General features: G+C 39.8%; 1 long non-coding RNA gene across 1 annotated transcript; it reads right to left on the bottom strand.

The window, feature by feature from the left end:
- Window positions 1-452: 452 nt before the first annotated feature.
- Window positions 453-4,038, bottom strand: LOC138906637 (uncharacterized). The gene is made up of 3 exons (XR_011414146.1): window positions 3,552-4,038; window positions 863-991; window positions 453-791 (listed from the first exon to the last, which is right to left on the bottom strand). It is a non-coding gene; the product is annotated as an uncharacterized lncRNA (long non-coding RNA).
- Between the last annotated feature and the right edge of the window lie 2,851 nt (window positions 4,039-6,889).

Genomic DNA, 6,889 nt, shown 5'->3' with positions numbered 1-6,889 from the left:
GTAAATAATAGACATGAGAGAAACATAGAGTAAAAGACTCAACATGTAAGTCTGAATAACTCTGTGAATCATTAATATTTACAATGCCATGCAAATGCGTATAAATGTCATACCATGCATAGGTATATGCGTACATAACATCATCAAGCCTTCTCGGCTACTGTGGGCAAATTATCAACGTATACCAGCTGATCTGGTGGTGGTGCGTAGATAACGTCGTAACCTTTTCCCATATCCCATATATATATAATATATGCGTATATAACGCCATATGGTCATGGGTCAATGTACATGTATAAATGAATGAAATGCATATGAAATACGTCAATAAAATCTCTCGGAACGTCATAGGACCATTATGCCTTTGATTAATGTCATAAAATAAACTTATCAACTTACGTATTTTCTGAGACTCATGAACAGATGATAGAATAATAAGACACATGGGGAATTAAGAATATAGACACCCCTAGTATTTCTATGAATAGAGTCATTTATGAAAGTTGCGTATTTTGCTCGTTTCATTTGTATCATTTGGATCATGCCAAAAGAAAGACGGGATAGCCTTAACATGTCTGTAATTTTCTCTTCTTCCTCTTCTTCGTCTCTCAGTTTTTGGAGCGAGTCCATCGTGAGAGCGATTACTTTCCTCCTCACCCTTCGAGGTTTGGGCTTGGGGTCCTCGGACTGCGAGGCAGTTTTCCTCTTCTTGTCTTCCCCCGACTTCGGAACCGGGGACTTGGTTTCTTCCTCTCCACTTGAAGGCCTCAAAATGGCATCCTTGGTCAAGCCTGCATGAAAGAAAATTAGTGACGAATGAAGTATAAAAAGTGTTTCACAACATGAAAAAGGAGATTCTTACCGTAGTTCTTGGCCTCCCATCTTCCCTTTGCTAAATCATGCCATGCAAATTCGGCATAAGTGGAAGTTGAGGTTAACTTCCGAACCCAATCTTCGAGGTCAGGTACCGCTTGAAGGATCCAAGGAATAGCTGCATGTCGAAAGGGGATATCAGGAGAAGTCGAAGAATGTACGAAGAACAAAGTTTAAAAGATTACCTACGGTCGAAGTTCCACTCCTCAGGGAACGACATCTTTCATGGACACCTAATGAAGCACTACCTTGGCAAGATTGATGATAGCCACAATGTGGCATTGATCCATTTCAAATGATGATGGTAACATGCGTCGTGCCGCGACGTAAAATCAGGCGCTTCTTGGGAGGCAACCCATGTGTGTTTTCTTTCTTGCTTTTGATTCTCTTCCTAGATTAGACATTGTTTTGGACTAACTTGTTGTGAAGTGTATGTAGGAATTGGTTGTGCAGTGCAGGATTTTGATAAGAAAAAATTTGGCTAAGTGTTGGAAGTTTGCGGACCGCGCCCAAAATTTCACGGTCCGCGTGAGCATTTCGCGGCAGCATATTTTTGCCCGCGGACGCATACTTGAAAAAGAGAAAAATGCCAAATCTCTGAAGTTGGAAATAAATATATGTATAATAGGCCGAGCCTTAACACTTTGAGTTGTGGGCGAGTTATTTGAGAAACGGTAAAGATTATATTCGTTCTGTGCTCATCTACTGTATTGTAAACACGTATCTCGTAATTCGGTAATTTTCTTCCTTTCTTGTAGAGCGGGTCGAACGCCTCGGTAGCTTTTCTTGGTCATCTTATTACCAACGATGGTATCAAGGTTGATGGCCAAAAGATTGAAGCTGTGATGACTTGGCCGAGGCCCTTGAATCCGACAGAGGTTCGTAGCTTTTTAGGCTTGGCAGGGTATTACCGAAGGTTTGTGGAGGGATTTTCCTCTATCCCTACACCATTGACAAAACTGACACATAAGGGAGCTAAGTTTCAGTAGACTGAGGCATGTGAACAAAGTTTTCAGGAACTAAAGAAAAGGCTTACTACGACACCTGTCTTGACTCTTTCGAATGGCACCGAGGGTTATGTTGTATATTGTGATGCCTCGAGAATTGGCCTAGGTTGTGTTCTTATGCAGCATGGTAAGGTTATCGCGTACGCCTCCATACAGTTGCGAAAACATGAACAGAACGATCCTACGCACGATCTTGAGTTAGCCGCAGTTGTATTTGCCCTAAAGATTTGGCGGCATTATCTATATGGGGTTCATATTAATGTTTTCACCGACCACCAGAGCCTTCAATATTTATTTAAACAGAGGGAGTTGAACCCACGACAAAGAAGATGGCTAGAATTACTAAAGAACTATGATGTTAATATTTTATATCATCCCGGCAAAGCTAATATTGTTGTTGATGCCCTTAGCCGGAAGTCCATGGGCAGTCTAAGCCATGTTGAAGCTGATAAGGTCAGGATGACCAAATATCTATGCCAGCTAGCTAGTTTGCAGGTGACTGTAAGGATTGAGTGACTAGGAGGATTGAGTGACTGTGAGGACTGAGTGAATTGATACTCTGAGAGTATGCATATGGTTTTATCACTGAGATACGTTGCATTGACATGCACACTTGACATACAAGCATAGAGATGTATTTTTCTCATGCTGTACGGTATCACATCATTCATGACTTCTCACATATATTGGCATATGGGCATAGTGATGCATTTTTCACTAGCTATCTGGAAAGAAAATAAAACATCTTATTTATTGTTGAAAGAATTTTTGGGAAAATTATTATTTTCAAACTTACTCATATTTTTGGTAACTTCGGTAAACGACTTGAGTTTTCACTGATACACTTGAAAGGCAGAACTATTTTCAGAAATCATGATTAAGCTGAGCATGTTATCTTTGAGTTACTTCTTTTATTCCTTGTTTTACTCAGCATACACACTTTTCTTGTTAATTAATTTATATCCCATTTTTATAGCCAAGAATCTAACATTTCCACTTCTACGTACGATTTATGTCAAGCTATATCACATATCCTTAGAACTACTTATAAATTTAACTATATCCGGCTTTCCGGGTAAACAGTTTGGCGCCCACCGTGGGGCTAAGGGTAACAATGGTTGTTTGATACAAATCTGCAATACACACCAGTTTACAACTTCGAATCAGTAATGGCAAACCCTCGACCCTCGATTGATGGCTTTACCTATCGACCACGAAGCCGACCTTCAAGATGAAACCAATAACTTGATACCTAAGGACGAGTAAATCGGATGTTTGAAGAACAAATAGGAACACATTATGCGGTCGACTATGCGACCGCATAACTGTTCTGCGGTGTATTATGCGACCGCATAACAGTTATGCGGATCGCATAGTGATCGCAAACTCAGACAGATTTTTTCGTCATTTTGGACACCAATTATGCGACCGATATCTGTTCCGAAGCTCCATTTTGGGGTTTTTAAAACCCCCAAAAAATCTCAACACTTAAAATAAAACAGAGGGAATGAAGCTAAAACATAAAAGCCGTCATCATAAATAAAAAAGAAACCACTTTGATTTATTAATGAAAATTCAAAATTTCAATCTGCGGCCCCAACAACGAAAAAAGAGGGGAAAACTTAAAACAAGCAGAGGAAAAAACTAAGAAGAAGAAGAAGAAGAACATACTGGAGTTTGCCAACCGGGAAAACTCTGCGAATACCAATTTTATCGGAATGAACACCAAGGAATGCCCCATTAGTGAAAGCTTCACCTGTTAGCTGTGTTACAATTATGTTTTCATTAACATCTGCGAGAATGCTCTGTCCCAACACATTCAGCTTCCTTTCAGCTACACAAATTCCTGCTCCCACTGTCATCTTTCTTTGTCTTCCTATAACCAAAAAAAAAAAAATCTACAAACACCGCCCAACAAAAATCTGTCTTCCTAAACCAAGAAAATCTACAAAAAGTATGATCTTAGCTATATAAGACCAAAAATAAAAAGAAAATCTCAAAAACCCCACATGAGAAAAGCAATGACAGGATTAAAACCTGTAGAGATTGATAAATATGTAAGATTTTTGAGAGTTGAGAGGTGTGTGTGTGTGTGGAGAAAGAGAAGGTTGAGAGGTTGAGAATTGGCCGGGGTTTGTGCTTTTTATACAGATTTTTTAGGCTACGGGAAAACCAAACCAATGTTGGTTCATTACAGAATTATGAGCTATTGTCAAATGGTAGGTGGGACCAGCTACACAGTTACCTATCCAATCTGGCTCTTTAATTATATTTTGCGTTTTTTCATTTGTTTTCTTGATCTTGTCAAAAAGAGTTGGCTTTTTTTTTCTTTCTATTTTCTACTCTCTCTCTTTCTTTCTTTTTTCCTTTTTTTTTATGGCGGGAAGCAACCCAATGAACTGGAAATATCTAGCAGATAATTTAATTCATTTATTTTAGGTGTACCCTGGGTATATTGGCCTTCCTGGGATGATATAGAATGGTGATATCATAGTCCTTAAGCAACTCCAACCATCTCCATTGTCGCAAGTTAATATCCTTCTGTTTAAATAGATACTGAAGACCCCGGTGATCGGTGTAGACCTCACAAAGGGACACCGTACAAATAGTACCGCCAGATCTTCAAGGCATAAACAATAGCTGCTAACTTGAGGCTGTGGATAGGATAGTTCTTCTCATGCACCTTCAGCTGTCTAGACGCGTAGGCAATCACCCTACCATCCTGCATCAACACCACGCCGAGACCAATGTACGATGCATCACAATACACCGTATAGGACCCCGAATCAGTAGGCAATACCGACCTTAGGGATGTAATCATAGCAGTCTTGAGCTTTTGAAAGCTCTCCTCACACTCATCGGTCCACCTGAACAAAGCGCCCTTCTGGGTCAGCCTGGTCATAGGTGCTGCAATAGACAAGAAACCCTCTACAAATAGACGGTAATATCCCGCCAAGCCAAGAAAACTCTGGATCTCTATAGTTGAGGATGGTCTGGGACAACTCTGCACTGCTTTAAACTTCTTCGAATCTACCTTGATCCCCTCACTCGATACTACATGACCTAAAAATGCCACTGAATCTAGCCAGAATTCCCACTTTAAAAATTTTGCATATAATTTCTTTTCTCTCAAGGTCTGAAGCACAGTCCTCAGGTGATGTTCATGATCCTCCCAGCTCCAGGAGTACACCAGAATGTCGTCAATAAACAAAACGATGAACAAGTCAAGATATGGCTGAAATACACTGTTCATCAAGTGCATGAATGCTGATGGGTGAACTTCTCAATATATCTTCACAAACAACACTGGTGCACCCCAAGGTGAGACACTAGGTCTAATGAATCCCTTATCAAGAAAATCCTGCAATTACTCCTTCATTTCTTTTAACTCAACTAGTGCCATATGATATGGTGCGGTATAAATAGGGTTGAGTGCCTGGAACCAAATCAATGCAAAAGTCAATATCTCTATCGGGTGGCATCCTCGACAAATCTATAAGAAACACCTCTGAAAAATTGTGCACAACTGGTACCACATACATAGAAGGAACTTCCACACTAGGATCACGAATATAGGCTAAATATGCCAGACACCCCTTCTCGGCCAAATGATCCTATATTAAATTCCAATTCGTGATGATGGATATTACCTACCAGATGAAGCTTCTACGGATAATTCTACTGGCTACCCGGTATGAGGTCGAACATATGAATGTGGCTAGGGATTCAGAGCGTTCATGAAATGGTTAATATGAAAACTTTGAGAAAATTAGTGGGTCGATTGCGCGAGGTCATGTAAGTGAGGAAGAAGGAATCTTGGTAGGTTCCAAGGTTATATAAGGGTAGCTTCAAGCTAAGCGGGAGAGCCCCACCGCCTACGATTGGATATCGGCATATTGGTAGGTTATTAAGACTAAGGAAAGAGATCATCAGTGGTGATTTGAGCAAAGGATATGAGGAATGTGTGCTATAGTTTTCCTTATCGATTCATGTTCAGGCTTTGGGAAAACTCAGGATTTACGCTTCGTGTAGATGTGATGTACAAGAAAGGTGATTCAGCCGGGTGCTTCTTCGAGAGGGCGTTTGTGTGCTAGCAGAGCCTTGGAGTTTGATCATATTTGGGAATAAGTCAGAGTGGATGACTCTCAACAACAGTCCTAGTGGATTCAAAAAAATAAAAAAATAAAATAAAGTGTGGTGCCTAAGGATTTCGAGTCCGTAGTATGGTTAAGTATGAGCCCAAATGGGTAAAGATTGGGTTGTGAAGTGAAAGAAATCTTGTAGAAGAACTTTGTAGTCAAATTTGCACACCTAGTGTTTGATGAAATGCCTAAATGAGGTGAACCCATAAAATTTTTCCTAATTATGATTCAATTTTGTTATGTTTCTAAATAGATTGGGACTGCTAGGATTTCGAAACATTGTAGTAATTTAAGGAAAGCTCAAAGCAAGGTATGTTGACTAAACTCCTCTCTTAGAATTGAATCCCACGGTATTCATGTAATTTATGTAAGTCTCGAATTATTCATTATAAAATTGGTTATTCCGAATAAGCTTGTGTTGAAAGATATATGTTCAATATGTATCCCAAATGTTTTTATCGTGTTATGTTATTACTTGAGAATGTGCTCAAAGTATGGGTTGTGCATTAAAAATATTTCGACTTCAAGTCAAGTACAAACGAAGGCTATTATGCCAAATTTTGTGAAAATTCTCTATGTGCCTAAGACTCTTAATTGCTCACATGTGTATTGAACTTGAGAGGATGCCTACCCTTTTATGAACCCCGTACAAATAGTGCCGCCAAATCTTTAAGGCATGCACAATAGCTGCTAACTCAAGGTCATGGACATGATAGTTCTTCTCATGAGTCTTCAACTGGTGCGAGGCATAGGCAATCATCCTACTCTCCTGCATTAGAACATATCCAATACCTATCCTCGAAGCATCACAATACACGGTGTAAGAACTTGAAGCTGACGGCAGAACTAGAACTGGAGTTGTGGTCA

Source organism: Nicotiana tomentosiformis, chromosome 2, assembly GCF_000390325.3.
Source record: "Nicotiana tomentosiformis chromosome 2, ASM39032v3, whole genome shotgun sequence".
In the NCBI taxonomy this organism is placed as follows: Eukaryota; Viridiplantae; Streptophyta; class Magnoliopsida; order Solanales; family Solanaceae; genus Nicotiana; species Nicotiana tomentosiformis.
This window is presented reverse-complemented; position numbering and strand designations above follow the sequence as displayed.